We start from the raw sequence: 20296 nt of genomic DNA, 5'->3' as shown, positions 1-20296 counted from the left end.
TAAGACGCTGGAAACGTCGTGACTGACAAATTTTACTATAGCATTTTTTTGTATTTTGGTACACCCTACTTTTAGTTAGATCTTTAGAAAAACATAGATAAGATGTCCTTCAATCGAGACTAAATTGTAAAAATGTAGGTGACCCACACTTTTTGTAACCATTTAAATTGTTTCACACTTACTTTGCTTTCTTCAGTTTTTTTTTTCTTCAGTTTATCAACTATAACAGTAAAGTGTATGACAAAACTTGCCCTTAGACAACTTAACTAGGATCTCATCACCCGGGAATAAACTGGAGAATAAGAGTGTGACCAGGAAGTCCTACGGCAACATGATTGTTTTTCTTTCTTAATTAAAAATGGTATGGTGGTGGATGTGAACATCTGGACAATGTACAAGTGAAAAAATTACGTATCGTGGTGTTAATCATTGCTTAGAATTCCTCTGTACCCAGGTCAGGACAACATACGGATGACGGCCTTTCCATTTATGCCAGAGAGATTTTACTCCCCTTGCAATCATTAGACCTACCCCTTATTATGTATGACCTTCCATTTGAAATGATTACCAAGGACAAGTCACCTGAGGGGAAGAGAAGAAGGACAACAAACAGGAAATGCCACCATTACTGTTTATATTTCTTTGAGAACATGCTGTCAATGGGCAAGAAGGTGGATGAGTTGGAGGATTTCGTCTTGTGCCCGAAGGGGTATTGTGTTCTCTTGAGACTTTCATGCTCGCTTGAAACAAAACGTTGCTGAAAGCATTATGATGACCATCTGTTTATGACCGTTCAGTTACCATCAGCAGTAAATTCATCGAAGGAGATTTATTTGTTAACGAGAGATAAGACCTTTTTTATCCCACAGGGAAATTAGATGGGGCTCTGTATGGAAGGAGAACAACAAACCAACAATACTACAACACATTTATATCCGCGCCACCCAATAGACTCATACAATTATGGTTCTGTCTTACATATCATCTACATTTATTATCCCAAAGCCCCGGGTTGAAAAGTCGTATGGCCGAAACAACTCATGTCAGTCTAATCAAGCCCAACAGGTCTGTCAGGGGAGAGGCCAGACTAAAATGTTGCGGCCTGGCCCTCCAGGTTGGTGGTTTTGCTTTCTGCTAACAACCCACTCATGTAAGAAGAAAAGCTGTAACAGAAACCGCAACAGCAAGACAACAAGTCGGGAAGATTTCTCTCTCGAAGAGGTTACGACACGTGGTGGTAAAAGCCTTAGGGAAGTCAGCTTGCCGACTCATGTTTTAACGAAAATCAGAATAGGGACCTGGAACATCAGAACCCTCTATGAAAGGGGCAATAAAAATGAGAAAATACATCAGGGTTCTCGCGTTATGCGAAACCAGATGGAATGGAAGTGGCCAGACCAGACTAACATCAGGAGAAACCATTATTTACTCTGGCCACAAAGACCTGGACCACCCATGGAGTAGCACTGCTGATGTCAACAGAGGCAATGCAAGTGCTGATGGTCAGACCAAAGAGGTGTTGCTGTGGCCCTATGCTCCTCAATGAGCAAGAAGGAATACATAAAATTTAAACTTTATATTCCAAGTGAATTCTCACATTCGCACTTTACATTAGTTTCTATTGGCGGCAAAGCGAATGCTACTTCTTGTAACATATAGTCGATAATGTGACACATAGACTCTACTCCGCGTCAACAGATGAGTCAGATTTTATTTTTGGGTCATTCTAATTAATTAATCTGATCTGACAAAGATATCAAAAACGTATTATAAATATGTGACCTGTCCAAAAAAAACAGAAGCAAACTACTCTGACAGACCTCCTCAGCATACACAACAAAGTATATGTCATCCTGTAGGGCTTCTTACCACAGTAGTGTGTATCTGGCCCCTGTGTAACGGCCCTTGTGTGACCGTATCGAGCTAATTACTGTTTGTAAAGAATTCAACAGGTGATGATGATATACATTTGCGGGATTTTTTAGGCTGCACTGTGTGGAATGTTTTTTTTACAGTTCATGTGGTAGCTGAGATGAGATGACACACGTTCTTTCATCTCACATTTTAATCGAACTAAATAATAAAATCTTGTTTTCTTTACTAGATATTCCTTGGAGAAAAATTCGAATCAGCGGATATGAGAGAGATGATAAAGAAGACAAAAAGTATGAGGACGATAGAGATTTTACCTCAGAGGAGTCAGCTTCAGAGTCAAGAAATTTCCAGCACTGCCCATCATGAAACGATGCTGCTAAACTAAGTATAAACGCACTTTACGAGGTGTTAATTGAGATTAAAATAACGTTTAAATGTATCTTCATTAACACCAAAAGCCTTAATACAAATGGGTGGAGTTAGAAAGGAGAATTATAGAAGTTCAGAAGCCGAAAGAAACGATAACAGTCATCTACATGTGTTGCCTTTGGAAGGACCATTAATGACCTCCAAAATCCCTTTGCCTTAAAATCTTTTGACATTATATCCAAGGTACACGGACGTTTTGCCGCCGGACGTTTCGGCGCGGAGCACTTCATTTCGGCATTTCACGCGGGACCTTTAGCCGAAGTCAAGTGTGTGACGCCCCTTAGCTCACACATTTCTCTCGCCATTGTATCCATGTTTTTTCTCAAAGCTGTTGCGCATAATCTGTGACAATCAAAGTGAACTGTCTGTGAAGTCTGTGTGTAAAATTTGTTTGAAATAAAGAATTATTGTGTAGTCTAGTAGTTACTTTCATTCTTTGAGAAGTAAGTAAGCTCTCTCTCTCTCTCTCTCGCTCTCTCTCTCTCTCGCTCTCTCTCTCTCTCTCTCTCTCTCTCTCTCTCTCTCTCTCTCTGACATAATGCGGCGAAACGCCGGTCGGCAAAACGTCCGACTCCGAAACGTCCGGCGGCGAAACGCCGGTCGGCAAAACGTCCGACTCCGAAACGTCCGGCGGCGAAACGTCCGTCGGCGAAACGTCCGCACACGGTGTCCAATGCCTTCAAACCTTCAACTGGTATAATTGTGAGTACTGTATATGCACAATGCGCTTATAAGGCCTTTACTCGAAAAATGACAAGAGTTCGAATGAAAGCTTCTCAGTCATGTTTTTGGTGCATCTGATCATGAAGAGCTTGTTGCTATTCCAAACTGGAGTACTCAGACTTCCTATGTTTATACAACCATATCCTGGAATAACAATGGTTTTTATAAAGTCAACTTTGTGTGTAAAGCTTTCTTCTAATGACGGGAAATTTTTATTACAATTTAACAGATCTGTACACAAAAATAATTTATACAAAAGCACAGCACTAAAATACTGCACTCAAATGGTTTATTGTTGTATGTTAAAAGACATTAGGAAAAAGGACTGAATGATTGGAAGAAAACTAAGCAAACATTTTTTCATTAGAGCAAGGTCTTCCAAAAACTGTCCCTTGGCTCTTAAAGATTCGACAGCACCAGTCACGAAGGAGATAAGAGGCAAGAGAAAAAAATGTGTTTCGTTTAGATGTATTGCAAGTGAAAACATTTACTTGTACAATCTGCTTTAGCTTTCATAACTATGACCGCGTTTTACTACTCTCGATCTAAGGTCTTCCATTACATTATCTTATCGTCTCTGGATGAGTAGACTTCCAGTCTCATCAAACCTTAAGAGATGCACTTACTCGTAGGTACGTTTTCAGTTTATCTAACCTTGTGAGATATGGAAAAGCGGACAAACTAGTGACTAGAACACCGGTTGTCCGTTTCGAACGCCAACACACTAGTCAGTTCGGTACTCGTGATAGGTTTTTTTTTCCAATGTTACCCAGATGTGAAATTACAACGCCCCTCCCCCAATCCCCCAACCTCCTCACATACACCTAAAGTTAGTGTGGTTTCTAATACTGTGGTCTTTATTTACCTAAACACAAAGGGGTTCTCTTACTTTTTTAACTGATCTGTTGCTGATTTCGATATCCTACTGTTTGAAAAACGCCTCTTTGTAGTCTACGTGTAGGTAAGTGCATACTGTGTAGTAAGAGCGTTGATGTGCGTGTGTCAATGTGTGCTGCTCGTAGTGGAGCATTGTACTCACGTGTATTCTCTAACTTTACCTTCAGATTCAATAGACGTTCAGATTCTGTGCGAAAGAGGTAATCAATTGTATATTCATTCTTGCCTAGTTTAGGTGAGGCAACAAAGGTACTGATGGTTTTTGTCAGAAAGTTTGTCATCCAAAGGAAAAAACTATTGCATTGTGTAATTTTGTTATCTATTTTATTTTGTTTTACTTTGTGACTTTCTTCCCTTCTAATAGACCGATTAAGGGGAGATAGCTTTAGTCCTAAAGGAGCATTTACCTATCTCCCCATATTGGGCCTATAAGTTCTCAAAGAATATTAAATAAAAAATAACAAATGATGTTACTACTTGTGGATTGCTGAAAATGACTTAATATTTGATTGTTACAAGAAATAAGTAACAGATAAAAGTGTCAGACATCTGGGACCTCGCAGACAGACAACAAACACGGCGAGTTATGTAAAAGTGTGTATAAAAAAAAAAACAAAAAAAAAAAACAAAAATCAAAAAAAAAAAATGCTAGACTACGTGGGAGTAGGACATGTTTGTTTAGGTATCTCAATGAATATTTTGTATAACCCAATACTTTCTTTATGTCTATGTCATATATTGTTGCATGTGTGTGTGTGTGCGTGCAGGAAGGTTAATTTGCTAATCTCAGATTTTGATCTCTAATGTTCACTTTTTCAGAGTGCATCTCCACTAGAATATCTGACCTCTTGATAGCCATTTTTCAGGCCACGCGACACAGATTCACAAAAAAAAAATACCATTAAAACATACTCACGTTCCAACAGATATTTAAAAAGAAATTGACACGTTGATCTAGCTTTAATGACCCACAATGATAACGTTTTGTTCAGTTGATCAACAAAAAAGTTATCTATTGCTATATTTGTTTTCGCGTGACGAACTAAAACTCAATAAGGTCAGCTTGATTTCAGACAAGTTGTCTTCATTATTTGCCATATTTTGGATTTATAAAAATTGTAAAAAAATAATTCTGTCAAAAAAAATTTTAAGTAGTTTTAACATATCACATGATCGAGGAATCGTCTACATCTAGTCCTCCTTCAGAAGGGTTCCAACACAATTTGCCCGTACACGGAGAAAACCTTGGCTAGGCAAGTGATTTCCCTTTTCCCGCTGACATTCTCACTCATTCTCCAGTAAGTGTTATTTACCCTTGCAGTTCACAAACAGCGAAGGGGTTAAACTAACCTAAAAACACGGAGGCACGGACTGCTCAGTGACACCTGCAAGAAGTGTGTTCTAGAAAGTATCTTCGGGAAAAGTTTAACCCTGTGTGAAATTTACTTAGAGAGCTAATGTCAATCATCTCAACCCATCTTGCTACGTGCCTTGCATTTTAAGAAACAAGCAAGGACGGTATTAAACATAATTTGCATTGCTTTGGCAGTTGATGATATGCTTTTTTTTTTTTTTTTTTTTTTTTTGCTGATTACGTCATTAGTTTCACATATGAACGTGTGATTTTGACTACATGAGTAAACTCGGATGATCCCCAAAAGTGTGTATTTCTGCTCAGATATAAAGAAAACAGCAGAGGAAAACAGTCAGAGGTGTTAGTAAATCAAGAGGATTTAACTGAACTATACAATGCAACGTGTCGACTTCAGTTCATAAATTCATAAATACTGATTTGGTTTTTATCAAGAATTTATTACACATCGTTGACAGTTTTGATGTCAGGAAGATGGTGTTGATGGGATACCCGTACTCCACTCAATTCTTCCAGTTATAGTGCCTTGCGCTGCAACCTTTTGTACATCTGTACACCTTACAATCACACAGGCACTTTCCAGCTCCCCCTTCCTGAAATAAAACACTGGAAATAAATGCGAAGCACGTGCGTATTTCCAGCACATTAAGCCCATAACTCGGCATCATTGCCACATCTACTTCCACGTTTCCCACCATCAGTTGCTTCAGGGTTTCGTACGCGAGCGTACTTGTCTTGCACACCAAGGACAGCTGCCGCGACTCCACCATGACCGCATTCTATATATGGAAGACGTCTCCATGGAAACAGTAACAAAGGCCAAAACCAGGCAACGATTATTACGGCTACCGGGACTCATGATGTAGATTATTCGTCAGATTAAGATTAAATTATTGTGTATGATATATACTATATATATATAGACACATACTATATACAAGATATATGTGATAACAGTGCAGTCTGTAGAAGAAAGGAAAGAAGTACTTATTTGTGTATAATGTTAATTGCAATATCATGATCAAGATTACTTGGCTTCTTTATCAGTGACAATCAGAATTGTAGCAATTGGAGCAAAGAATCCACAAAATGTATGCATGACCACTGGGGTGTTATTTGCACATTATTTATCGAAATTAGTTATTAGAATATACATTTGAATTTAAATATTACTGTTTTCTTCTTATTTTCAGTTGTTTGAGTACAAATCCATGTTGAATTGAGTAACCAGTAAACGAATTTAAGATGGCACTTAAACACAGAATCTTTGCCTACTTTCAAACATCACGTAATACCTGATTGGTTGACTTTTTCCAGCATTTAAAGGGAAGTAATGTATAGTTAACCAGTTTCTAAAGGTTCCAGTACTTGCCTCCCTTATCTCCCTTACGTATTCATTCATTTACGCACAGAGAGATTACACGGAGAAGTGTTTCGCGAGTCAAAGCGAACGCGGCGCCCTCACACGATCTCGTACAGCGCGGAAAGAAAGATAACTTATGTCTCACCGTTTTACCTGTGCTTAAATTTTAGCACTGTCGTCAATATGTTTAGCTGTGTTTACCAGCCAGTTAAACAAATGTAGTTAATAAAAAATATATAAACTTTCATGAGCATCTATTTGTGTAGGCACCGAGACACGTGGATCTGTTGGCTCAAAAGAACTACAAAACATGTTATAAAGAAAGTTTTTTACTCTGTCAATCCCTGGTAACCATGTGCTGCAGGCAGTGGGTTTAAATTGTCACATATCAAGTAGAAAGGAATAAACATTACTCACAGTGATGAAAAAATAGCTATAGTTCATTCAGATGAGGCTATTTTACAGGTTATGTTGATTGTACAAAGGGTGTTAAACAAGGTGATGCACGTAGAGCTCTAATTTTCTCGCCTTTTAGTATTTTAGTATTTAGCCCTCTTCAATAAACAGAAAATCCTTAGGACGGCATCCCGTATCCTAACTATTCCTAGTCATGTGTTGGCGAGTGAGTTCTCACTCCTGCGGTCTGGTCGCAGATACGCTGTACCGGTAAGTCGAACGAACCGTTACCGTAACTCGTTCATTCCGCGAGCCATCCACTTTTTAAATTCCACTAGCTGTGATGATGTGTCCGTCTGAGGTGACCTTGTGCGGGGTGCCCACTGAACCTCCTGTTGCTGTGTTACTGTATGAGTGGGTGTGTGTGCACATGTGTGTGTGTATATCTCGCCAGAATCTATTCCCTTTAATCTCTCACATCATTCTTCCCTCTAGTGTGCTGGCGTGTCATCATACCTATAATTGCCCTTGTGGATGAATAAAGTTGTATTGAATTGAATTGAATTGAATTGAATTGAATTGAATTGAATTGGCTTTAGAAATTATAAACAATGGAAAACATGTGGCACCTATTGCACATGATTTCATGGAAATATTTATCTTGTTATTTGCATAGGATATTGTATTAATGTCAGAAACTGTAATAGTATACAAAGTCAAAGGAATACATGACCTAAAGTATTGTCAGCTTGTAGTGAGTTGTGTATTGTTCGTGTACAAATGACGTCTTGTGGCTGACGTCTTGTGTGCGTCATTTATTCCACGTCACTTGAAGCACAAAAAGACGTCATATATAAGAAAAGAAGTTGCTCTCAAAATGGCCGAGTGAGCGGGAGAACACAAAGGTCTTCTACGCCATCTTTATAACTCTCTCAGTGACATTCCTCTGAGCTTGTGCCTCTTCGATTCGATTCACCTACAAATCTCTTCATCCTCATCGTCATCTGAAGGGGGCTCGTCGAGCGTTGTGCTGTGTTATGTTGTGTGTAATACGTTGTGCGTATGCAAGGTAAGTGTACGTTCGCCACATTACACAGCTGTTAGACTAGATGTTAGTGTAAGTAAAAGTCACATTGCTGTTGTTAGAAAAGAGATTTTTAGCGACAAATGAGAGGTGGATCTATGAAAGTGTACAGATGAATGTGGTTAATACTGGTTAATATTTATGTCTTCATTTACTGTTATTTTTTTATTGTGCGTCAGAAGATTTAAACCTGCTAAGCAAAGAAAGAAGTGGTTTTGATTTTTAGTCCATTATATAGAACAGGCAATCATTCTGTATATATATATTTACCATTTTTTTTATATGCAAGTCACATCAAAAAGCGCAAATGGGGCTGGATAGGACACACCCTGCGCAAAGCAGACTTGGAAAAGAACTGTAGAAAGCGAGGCAAAGGACGTGAGAACCACCTAGACCCAACTGAAGGGGACTGCCCTATACCATGTCCGCTAGCGAGGTCTTGTTGCGGCCCTATGCTCCTCGAAAGAGCAACAAGGACTACTAAACTAAAAGTTATTAACGTCGGTGCCGTTATTAATGTCAGTGTTGTTTTCCTTTCTCATGTAACACTGTTTGTTTTTATTTGTATCTGTCATTTATCCGTAGAAGTTTATATGTATGGGTGAAATGCTAATTGTGTATAGTCAAATCTCACCATACTCTTTAAACGGTTAATGGAGGAAACTAAATGCCAATGACAGTCCCAGCAGATGTCACTTGTGTGAAGACTTAAAACGATATTTGCTACGGTCAGCAACCAGGTGCAAACAACACACGTGACTTCACATGTTAATGACGACTACTTGCACGGTTATGAACTTGTTTCTTTGAGGCTCGTATATAATAAGTAGGGATAAGTCGCAGCGTCTATTATGGGATAGCCGGGACACACACGAGTTCAGAACGAGACAGACACGTATGCTTCTCGTCGACTGCCCGCGGCCTTATGAGGACGATTTTGGAGAATGATGCTTGCATCAAAGTATTAGTCTGTTTAAAAGCTAAGTTTTTAGAAAAGAACATATCTGAGCAATCTTTTCCTTGTTTCTGAATACGAATAAATGTATTTGAAATTTAGCTATAATTAGTCAAGTCATTCTTGCTTTCGAAGTACGAATACGAGTTTTAGGTTTATTATTACATGATCTTTCCTCGAGACTATACACGTTTTGATATACTGTACAAGGGCATATGTATATACATATATACCTATATGTGTGTGAATGAGACACTTTTATGACTAAGTGTCTGTGTGTCTATGTATTTACATGTACATAGACTCAGATATGTTTCTCGTTTCTCATATTTGTAAAGTGCTCATATTGTCTATTCTAATAGCGCAATATATATATATATTATTAAGTTAGTAGTGGTACTTTATTCTCTGATTTCTTAGAAACTGTGGAAGTCGCTACTTATGCTTGTTATTATCAAATTGTGAGAACAACACACAATCAATGATGATTAACGAGACCAGTTCATACAAAGCAATGTACAAATATATAAGCAACAAAACAATTTTCACATTTGTATTTCACATCTTCGGCTGATTTGAGCAAGACTGAGATAATGTAGACAGACTTTACTGAGCCTCAGTCACAAGTCCGCCCACAGATCCGCCCAGTGCTTGTGTCACGCTGTAACAAAAGCAACTTATTACAATAATACCTGCTTTTGACAGTCCAGATGAAGTCATCGATTTTTTTTCATTAATTAAGAAATATTAGAAACTGCTAAGTAAAAGTGTAAAAAACATGTAGTATGATTTGAAATAATAACAATAACAGCAAGTAAAATAATAAATTGAGTAGTTTTTACTTTAAGTTTTGAAAATATTTTATCATTTGTGAAAATATTATGGCAGCAAAATGGTTAAGAAAAAGTGGAACAGCTGAACCGTTATTTCAACATTTTCATCAGAAAGAAAAGCATTGTGTGTGTACATATATATATAAACACTGTTTACATGTGCAAGCTCTTTCAGGAAGGAGAACAAATGTAACTGTCAAAGCTGTTCAAAACCTTTCACTAGTCCTGCTGTTTGGTCATTTTCACTGTTTGTACGTTGGTGCGTTTATGTCAACAAAGAAACAATGAGAGTAGTCAAAAGAGTATTCGTATATGGGACTGTGGCTATGGGGTGACGTCACGACTGTGAACGAGGGTCAGGTGTCATAGGTCATAGGGTCACGAAATCAGATTTGAAGAAACACAAATAAATCGAGAAGTAGCTGTAGTAATTTAAGTAATCTGTTTTACGCGAAACAAGTATTTGTCCGGTTAGCAACAGTCCTCTGCTTTTAGCAAAAAAAAAGAGGTTTGAAAACATCGCAGATTTTCCAATAAAGAAAGTGTTAAGGCTTAGTTTTTTTCCTATTGACCGTTTGTACGTATGTTTTAGTTGGCCTTGCGTGACTAAGATTTTATATATATTTTTTTTCTTGGTCATCATCTATACTTGAGACCTTCTGATGCTAAAACTCTTCCTTCACAATTTCAACACAAAAAGTGCAGATTTTCAGGAGCATTTTTGCGTTTTGTCCGCAAAACCACCGGTTGCACGGTTTTCCTTCGAACAATGTTAAGGTCAATATGAGTAGTTTTCTTCCATTGCAAAAAATGATGCGGCACACTTTGTATATTACTTTCGACAGGTAACAAACTTTTTTAAACAAAACTAGACTATTTCTTTTTTATAAAATATTGTATTAAACTATTTCAATCATCCCGTTTCATATAGACGCTTCTGTATCACTAATCAACAGACAATACTACTTTATCTTGGCCCGTTTAAATAGTAAGTTGATGAAAATGTTTCCTACAGTGTAAACAGCTTAGAAGTGCTTGGATAGATAATGTACCGCGTGCTCTTAAAACACTAGAACTTAAACGAGCCAAAACAAAACAACAAAAAGTAAGCATTACTCGAATAACCGTAATTTCTATAACATAATGGTTTCGTATTTTACGCAGTCGAACTTGCACGAGACCAAGATGTACAAATAGGTGCACTTGGTGTGCTTGTCGATGAAGTCGGTTTGGGAATGAGCTACAATGTTACAATTATGCCCGCTGTCTTTATATCTCTATATCACACTTTTATCACGCGTGTGAGTTGTTGTGTGGTTGTTATTAACTACTACAGATGATATGTACTTACACCGTGCAGGCTGTGGGACACAGGAGGCTGAGGAGGGCAGCAAAGGTCTTGCACAGAGACTCGCACTCAGCCTCGAGCGAGGGACTGGAGGCCAGGTGGGCCAGGTCGTTCTTCAACCTGTTCACCAGATCATCTAAGCCCGCTGTCGTACACAAAAAAGAGTGTTTTAACTCAGACATAATTTCAAATGCATAGCGAAGAGTAAAAAAAAATCCTTCACAAATTATGTCATTGACTTACACAGTAGCAAATGTGTTTTTTTCATGGAGTTAATCTAAACAGACCGTGATTTATGAAAGGAAGTTTAACAAAGTTAGACAATGAATAATATTTTTATCACGAATATTTTATTTCAAATATTTTTAAACTGTTTTGTTATGTTTAGATGAAGGCTTATCTAGGCAATCCCGTAGGTAAACTTAAAAGATTTTTACCTATGTATTGATTGACATATTTGGGTCTTGACCAATCGATTGTAATACAGTTTTAGGAGTAAGAGAATGACTTTAGTCAAGGTACTCAATCAGGAGAACTACTCTAGTCATGGTACTCAGCTTGATTGTACGCTGTCTGTTACTCAGAGTTACGCATGCACGTGATCTGCACGCTTGTTCTTATAACAGACATGTCTATGATAATATTTGACAGTTGATTCTACTTGACTGTGCGAGTTGATTTAACATACCCCACAGCCTCATTTCCTTAATTATTACAAAAAGATTATCGAAGTCTGTTTAAAAAGTAAGCCTACTGAAACGAAAAGGTTTCAACAATATTCTTGTTTTGAAGTAAGAAGAACGAAATCTATTTAAATTATTAGCTATTGTTAGAAATTTACCTACAATTAGTTCGTATATGGGACTCGTATATCGAGGTAAGTCGTTATTGCTTTGAAAGTACAAACGAAGACAGATTTCATATCCTTTCAGAAACTATACATGCTTTAATGTATCATAAAAATATAAATATAATTATATGGTAATAATTGTGTGTACGTAAGAAATCCATCAGGAAAATAAAGAATTCCATTCATTACAATTTTTTTAGTAAAAATGTTAAATCATACTTAAGTAGAAAAACAGACTGACAGAGAAAGACCAAAGCACAGAACAACAACGTCTTAAATATTTTATTCAATCACTTAGTTAAGAAGAGGAGGGAATATGGCTAAGATGTTGCCATTATATCTATCTCCATTGTCATTATAAAATAAGTCTGCTTTGTTCTCAGTATTGAAAAAGAAAAAAGAGAGAGATGAACAAGCAGGAAAAGAAGAACAGAGAGAGAGAGAGAATGACACCAGGAAAAGAAATCATTAAAGACTTTTGAGATATAGCTACCGACATAACACACTTACGCAAGAACAGTCTCCTGTGGACGTCGGCAGCAGCGGCCATAGTCACGAGAGCCAACAGGACTACAATGAAAGCCTTCATCCTCAGAGTCTGGGACAGAAGACGAATTGTTTGTAGTTATAGAAAACCAACCCTTTATTCTGTAATCATAGTTTATTTTTAAATAGAAGTTTAACAAACAAAAATATAAATTATTCGAAAAGGAGCCTTAAAACGTTGAGACTTGGTGTCAAAGAGAAGTCTACAGCCATCCTAGTGTCAACAAACCAAGCAACCGTGAAAGCGCTGAATGAAGATCAGATATGTAATGTAGTGTAAAGGCTGGTGGAGCTGCTTCCATCTTAACCTCCAACATACTGACGGGCATCATCCTGTCCTCCTGAAGGGTCTAAAGCAGTGGTGCACAACTTTTACTTGCCCCAGGGTCGCATTCGACATGATATAAAAATTTCGCACTTCAGAAAATGACGTTTTTTCGGAATCATGCCGACGTTAAAATTAAAATTATGCAGCAAAGGGTGAGATTCGGTTGAAAAGAAAGAAATCATAACTCTGTGGCGGGCTTAGTGTGATGTTATAACGAGCGGACCATGAGGCACCTTCTCGGACCGTAGGTTGGGCATACCTGGTCTAGAGATACAAGGTCTAAACCTTTTCATACATCTGTCTAATGAATACTATTGGTTATTTATCCAGAGAAATCCTTTACAGACTGTCCCACGTTTCCAGCTATTTCGTCGGCAGATCCTAGTCCTACTGCTACTCTGATATTATAGTCTGTGACAAATTGTCAAGTAACGATGAAGGCTAGAACAGACAAGTCATAAACACCATGTTGCTGGTTATTTATCTGTCCTCACCTTTGCTGTTTGAGCTGAAGTGGAATCTCGCCGAAAATGCAGACTTGCAGAGGTCGGGAGTCTCGCCTTTTATTTGCAATCGCAGCGAGACGATCGTGCACACCTGTGATGTCCATGACTGGCGTTTTGATAATAGACTATTTTGGTCGGTGTGACCAACTAGAACGGGGCGAAAAGAGTTGAAAATGTGTGTGGTAAATGATAACGTACAGAGTGCAATTATTTTTTTTTAAAATCCATTAGCTTTCAGTTTTAAAAGAAATTATAAGAACCAGCCTTTCCAAGAACCAGTTTAATACATCTGTTAAAGCAAAATTATTTTGGAAATACATCTCATCGCCTGATGTGTCTGTTGACATCTGACTGAAAAATACGTTCTGTACTCTTTTTAACTAATCATTCTTTTGTTTCAATTGTTCATTGATGAATATTTTCTTGATTTGTCTTCTGTGTTGTTTCCTACTAACGCAATGTACACACTTACATTAAATCGTGAATGATGTAAGTGTCAGTAACCGACAGGGCAAGTCATGACACGACCTTGATGTCGTCACTGCCCTAACACAACACACACACCAGATAAGGATGCAAAGGTATTTTAAAATATGTCTTATAAACAATTAATTCTACGCAAAAACGTACAATATTCGAGGGCAATATAACATCGGAAGAGATATGAAAGCTCATATATTTTTATTTCTTGCTGCATGTCTGTGAGGAGTTTGTGGGCGCGCATGCGTGCGTTCATACACTCGCACATGTACGTGTGTGCGTGTAATATTGTTTTCTCTCATTTATTCATTCTCTCTCCCTCTTTCTTCTTGTCTTATTTGAGGCGTGCGTAACTAAAAAGCCAGTGAGGTACCCTACTGCGATCCGTACCGATTTCTGCAGAAAAATGACGAAACTAAAACTCTGTTTCGATACAGTTTCCCTGTCAGAACCCCATCGTGCTGAAAGCCAGAGTCTTTATGTTCAACTTCTTTAAAGCACGATTCAATATCCCGACCCCAAGCATATGATGTAACTCCTGTGCAACTACAGATAATACGAGAGCAGATGGCGGGTAGCTGGAGAGAGCACAAGTTTGCATTTTATTTGGAAGTAGATGATTCTGTTATATTGAATATTGTAATACATCTTTTCTTTTGTTGCACTTTTAAGCACATTACTACTCGTTTTTATGTAATCTTGCTGCAATGTGCTTTATACAAAAATGGTCAAGGATCATAAGCACTAAAAGCAATTTAGGCAAATCTAGGACAACTGATGCTTTACTGTCTCCTTGTATGACTGTCTCATGTCTGACATCTAAGTGGAATATATTTAGGTAGTTAGGTAGCCACAATCATAAGCAAGTTTGGGTAGATCGTGTTTGTGGTTTGGCACATGTTTGATATCACTAGATACAAGAAATTTGAGCTTCATTTCAAGGGTAGGGAAGTCAAAAGGGTTACTCCAGATAGTCAATTCATATTTCAAGTATGGATTAAAGCACCCTCAATAATAAACAATATTCAGCTATATGCATAATTATTTTGGGAGTAAAGAAACTGAAATTGAGATCAACTGAGAAAAAAAAACCGCATCACACCTACGACACACCTCAGTGGTTTATAGTTCAAACACTTAGGCGACATAAAATAAATTTTCCCAAGTTTTGAGTGCACGAAAAATAATGAAGAAAAAGGCAAGAGAACTGAAAAGTCGAAAAAAAACAAGCGAGCATTGACAGGTAGCCGTGATGGAAAGGCAAAGGCTTCAGTTTTGACGATTATATTTATAAAATTGCACTACAGAGTTACTTGATTTACTTGCAATATTTCATTTCACTTTGTTGACATTTTGACATCCCTTGAACATGACCATCCCGTATAGAATTTGTTCAGCTTAAAATCACACAGGCCGGATGGAAATTAAGTGTGATGATTTCCGACCTCTCGCTTCAACAACAAGTTTCACTAGACTGCCAAGGGAAGCAGGTAAACAAAGGGTTGATTATCGCTTTTGCTCTCCCTTCCTCACCCGGTCACAGGTGTATGTACAGAGGACGAGCAACGGAAGTTAAACTCTGTGGTCATGGTCCTTCGCGTATTAAGGGAGAGGCGGGAAAACAAATAAAGGCTTTCAATACATTTTGTTTATCAAATTGCAGGCTAATTTCCTACAATTTTCTGAATATTTACTGACAGTAATAGGTTCCTGAATAAGTAATGAGATTGCAGGGTATATAACTGCTGACTACAAGAACAGCTCCAGCATCCCAAAGCGTTGGATATCTCAGGTAAGTAGTAAAATATTTTCTTGGGGCAATAACATTACTTTTGATCTCAAACACGATTGCGATTGTAAATCTTAAATGTCCTAAGATATCTTAAATAATGGAGTATAAAAGAGTAAAATAAGATCCATGTGTTTATCTATTTTGTCCAAACCTAAAATAATCCATAAATCTTTGCAGGTTGTCTAGCTTTTACTGCTTTCAACTCTCCAAAATCTCCAGGTAATGCCAGTAAAAGCCGTCATTTATTGCGATCCGACTACCTACTTTTTAAAAACAGAATAGTGATTGAAACTTATAATGCACATAGCATATGAATTTTCTCGATTTATCATTTTTAAACTAAATCTCGGAAATCAGTAAGTTTCAAAGGTACAAGAAATAATCATTACAGGCTGAGATCAGTTAGTGAATTTATTTTGTTAAATTGCCTGTATATTATTAAATATTATATGTTCATTGAAATTTGACAAAAAAGTAGAATTCGGCTTATCTAATGTCTCTGTACTCCAGGATGAAGGTGACCATCGTTGTCCTACTAGCCCTCCTAGCTGTGGCCGCCACTGCTGATGTCGACAGGCGATTTCTTCTTAAGATTCGTAAGTGTTTACTGTCTGAGTAGAAATTTTGAAATGATTTACATATAATACATGTTTTCTTCTATTTCGCTTACTTCTGTGTGTGTGTGTGTGTGTGTGCTTTGTGTCATTCATGCATATGTGGGGATCATGGGAGTCTGCGTGTACCTGTTCTTATAAATGAAACAAATTTTTGTTTTTACAGATTCAGATTCTTATGTGCTTTTTGAATCTGAGAATTCATTGTTTTACAGAACTGAAGGAACTTGACCCACCCTTCTTATCTTTTATGGATCGATGTATACGTAATTTATAAATTTATTATTTAATTGCATTTATTGTTTTGCGATATGAATATTGAAGTCGTCTGTCTGGATGACAGCGAGCATTGGTGACGTTGTGAACCAGCTGAAGGGGAAGAAATCCAACTACAACTGGAAGGAGAGTGACTGTAGGAGTGACTGCCGGTCAACCTTTGCCTGGACCCTCCTACTTGATGAACTGTGTCCAGCAGCCTGCGCCATGTAAGTAGACATACCGGTGTGTTGTTTTTATTTGTGGGATTTATACACACTTATGACAGAGTACGATTTTAGCGCTTGCATATATTTGTTGTTACATATTTATATTTCATCTTGCAAGCATTAGCACCACCTCCCCTTACCAAAATATTTTTATTAGTGTTTTTCTCAGTCTTTAAAAGAGACCCGGCTCTTTGAATCTTTGAGCCTAAAGGTTAGCATCCTACTTCAGTGGTTGAGGTTGAATAACAGCTCCTATCGCCCTTCTGGGCTTTTCATTAGAAGCTGTTGTGGAGCTAGTTCTTCTCTCAATAGTAAAGGATGATATAAGCTGATGCCAAGTAGTCTTAAGTAAAACATTATATTCTGATCCTAATAATACAGGTCCCTTATCTTTGTACATCTTCTAAGAGATGGATGCTAGTGCTATTTGTCCTCGTAAAAATGAAGTATCATATCTGTATAGGAAAAGGAGCAGTTGTTTTGTACTTTTTTTTTTGCTAGTAGTTTTATTTTTTAAAAGGATAATTATTTTATTGAAATTATCGTCCTTTACTTCCTAATAGTGTACAGTCTATCGGTCGTTCAGCAGAGCAGTTGGATGTCTCTTGATGAAAATAGTTATTTCATCTCCACATGTTAATCTTCCTTTAATTAAACTGTTGTATCTGTATATTTTGCAGCATTTTCACGAGAGTGAACGTCTGAGTGAAGAACAAATCTTTACGATCCAGGATTTGAACTAAGATTTTCTTCCTGACGCTCAGTGGACTGGCTATGTACGATCTGAAATAAATCTTTGCAAAAGAAACACGATAAAGTTTGGTGTTATAAGTCAGTGTGACTGCTGTTTATTTATATTTGAATGTGTTTGTCCTGTACAACATTTATAGCATTATTCTTGTAATACAGTACACTGGCATTGCGATAAAAAAAAATCGTTGCTTTCATTATTTTGAAGCAGTGCTTTCATAGTTCAGCTCTTGCACTTTTCAAATAAAGATGTAAGAACAGCTGTTGTGGCGGCTGGACTGTGTCCCTCATCCCTGCATCCCCTTCCATCCCTGTACCTGGTCCGTGCGAGTGGTGCAACGCGAGACAATAAGACTTATTTTATTTATTAGCAAAACCCCGTTATCTTTCTACTAACATTCTGTCAGCCCTTAAGTATGCCTATCCTGTCTAAATATTATTAAGCACAAAAACACACCATCACACTGAAAAGCAAATGACTTTATTTCGATTTTGCTTTTAGAAGCAAAGTTAATTAACACTACATATAAAAACATTTTCCGATTTAATATTTGCAAAAAACCGAAGCTGAGAGAGACCCCAAATTAACGGATTGATTTCTTGCTTTTGTACTTCCTTCCTCAGCCGGTCACAGAGGACGAACAACGAAAGTTAAACTCAGTGAAAATGAAGGAGTTTTATTTTATTTTCCGTGTTCCCGTCTTACCACGCTGTAACAGAAAGAAAAATAATCTCTTACTTGTTGATCAAATGTCAAATGAGGATTCATGTGCGTATTAAAAGTTCCTTTCGCCACCTACAGGTAGTTTTGGTGACAAAGATGTAAATTATGTTGGCCTGGTCTAATAGCTTGGGAAAAAACACTCTTTCTGCTGTGGTGTAAACAAAGATTTGTGAAACTCACTAATTTAAACAAGTGAATGAATCTAGGTGATAAGAGAACACTCTGGAACCAGCTTGCTACCAGCCAGCATCTGCAGCTACTGGGATAATAATATTGAGGTTATTTACCCTTACCGACAAATTTAGAAATAAAAAAACAAAAAACAGTTACATTTAAACACGAATGGCCAGTTACACAAGTTATATACTCACATCACGCATAAGTCAGGGCACTCTGTGCTTTTGATTTCAGGAATTTCCTTACAGGCAGCCACACACTGAGCCTGGGTCACCTCTGGAAAAGGTCCTAACTCGTCCTCCACCCTCACTACCTTCTCTTCCAGTGATGAAACTGAAAAAAAGGATGTAATGATAATGACAGACACGAACTTGCAGCAATAGAAAATATAAAACATGTTACAAATTTGTTTTAGGAATGTTTACTTACAATACTTTGTCATTCACTGATAGGAGCAGGAGTGTAATGTTTAAGTTGAGCTTGCGAGCACTTTATTTCAACTGAGAGTGATGTCCCTTTGCCCAGCTGTCTAGAGGGTGACTGCTCTCCCTTATCTTTCATATTCACCCGTTGATTTTCGTGAGGTTGTGTGCCTAATATTCATCATTACATCTGTAGCGATTGATATCTGTTTCTGCACCACTTTTCATCTTTTTCTGGGCCACTTTATTTCTACTGTCACACTGTCGCCATCTTGTCTTCACTTAGATTTTTTATCTACGCATGTGCAGTGTCGACTTCAGGGTATCTGTTCCAGTGTGCTTTTTTGCATCTAACCTTCCATTGTCTCCTTTTATCATAACTGGTCAGTGTAGAGTGTGCGACCTGTCTTAGTCGTGATGCTGCGCGTTAGAAATACACAAATGAAATTAAACTGAATGAGAATTATTAGTAACAGAGCTTTACCCACCAACGTATCGGTAAACGAGATTTACGTACATATGAGTCGTTTGTTTACATGTGGAGCAGCTGCGGCCGTTGCCACAAGCGCCAGCAGGACCATAGTACACACCTTCATCTGTCAAGGCAGAGAACCAGTGTTACAAAGACCTTTTTTGTTAATTTTTTATGAAATATTTTTATGAAACTATGTCTGCCTTTCCTACATTGGTGTGAGGATGGATATTTAAGTCAAGTAAGCAAAGTTGTCGTCAGCAGTGGGCTCGTGTCTGGTTTTAGATTAGCTGCCTCACACGTAGTCACCGGCATCTTCTACTCTTGAGAGGACACAGACAGACAGACAGACAGACAGACAGACAGACAGACAGACAGACAGACAGAAAAGACGTTGGTATATTATTTGACCACAAAAATTAGACAATAAGGAATGCTGCTCCTTCAGATGCTTAGGGATATTAGTCGCTATATCTGAATTAAAAAGATCCTTTATCGGCAGTGTAGTTAACAGTTATCAGTAATTCTTAAACCTACTTTTAAGATCTCTGTCAAATAAAATCAAGAGAAAATATTCCGATAAATGCAGCAACCCCTATCCATGCTTTTTAAGAGCTCCTCACCTTCTTTGGCTCAAGCAGAAGTTCGATCTGATGGAGACTGGAGATGGCTAGTATGTAAACACAACACCAGACTTGCCTTTTATTTAGCTTTGGAACTTGAATTTTCTGCGCATTGATATAGCGCCTCGCGGACTGCTTATCAAACCTATTTTTGGTGGTGCGTGTTAAGAATACTCTAGATGCACCACTTACCCCACCGAAAAAATAGCAAATAGATTAGGACATTTTAAAGCGGATACCACAAACATCTAG

The 20296-nt window shown here is 37.8% G+C and overlaps 1 long non-coding RNA gene across 1 annotated transcript; it reads left to right on the top strand.

The window, feature by feature from the left end:
* Positions 1–15151: 15151 nt before the first annotated feature.
* LOC112564958 lies at positions 15152–17684 on the top strand. Its single transcript, XR_003099303.1, has 5 exons — positions 15152–15777; positions 15955–15996; positions 16288–16373; positions 16735–16876; positions 17557–17684. It is a non-coding gene; the product is annotated as an uncharacterized LOC112564958 (long non-coding RNA).
* The last annotated feature ends 2612 nt before the right edge of the window (positions 17685–20296 follow it).

This window comes from Pomacea canaliculata, linkage group LG5 (assembly GCF_003073045.1).
Source record: "Pomacea canaliculata isolate SZHN2017 linkage group LG5, ASM307304v1, whole genome shotgun sequence".
NCBI lineage: Eukaryota > Metazoa > Mollusca > Gastropoda > Architaenioglossa > Ampullariidae > Pomacea > Pomacea canaliculata.
This window is presented reverse-complemented; position numbering and strand designations above follow the sequence as displayed.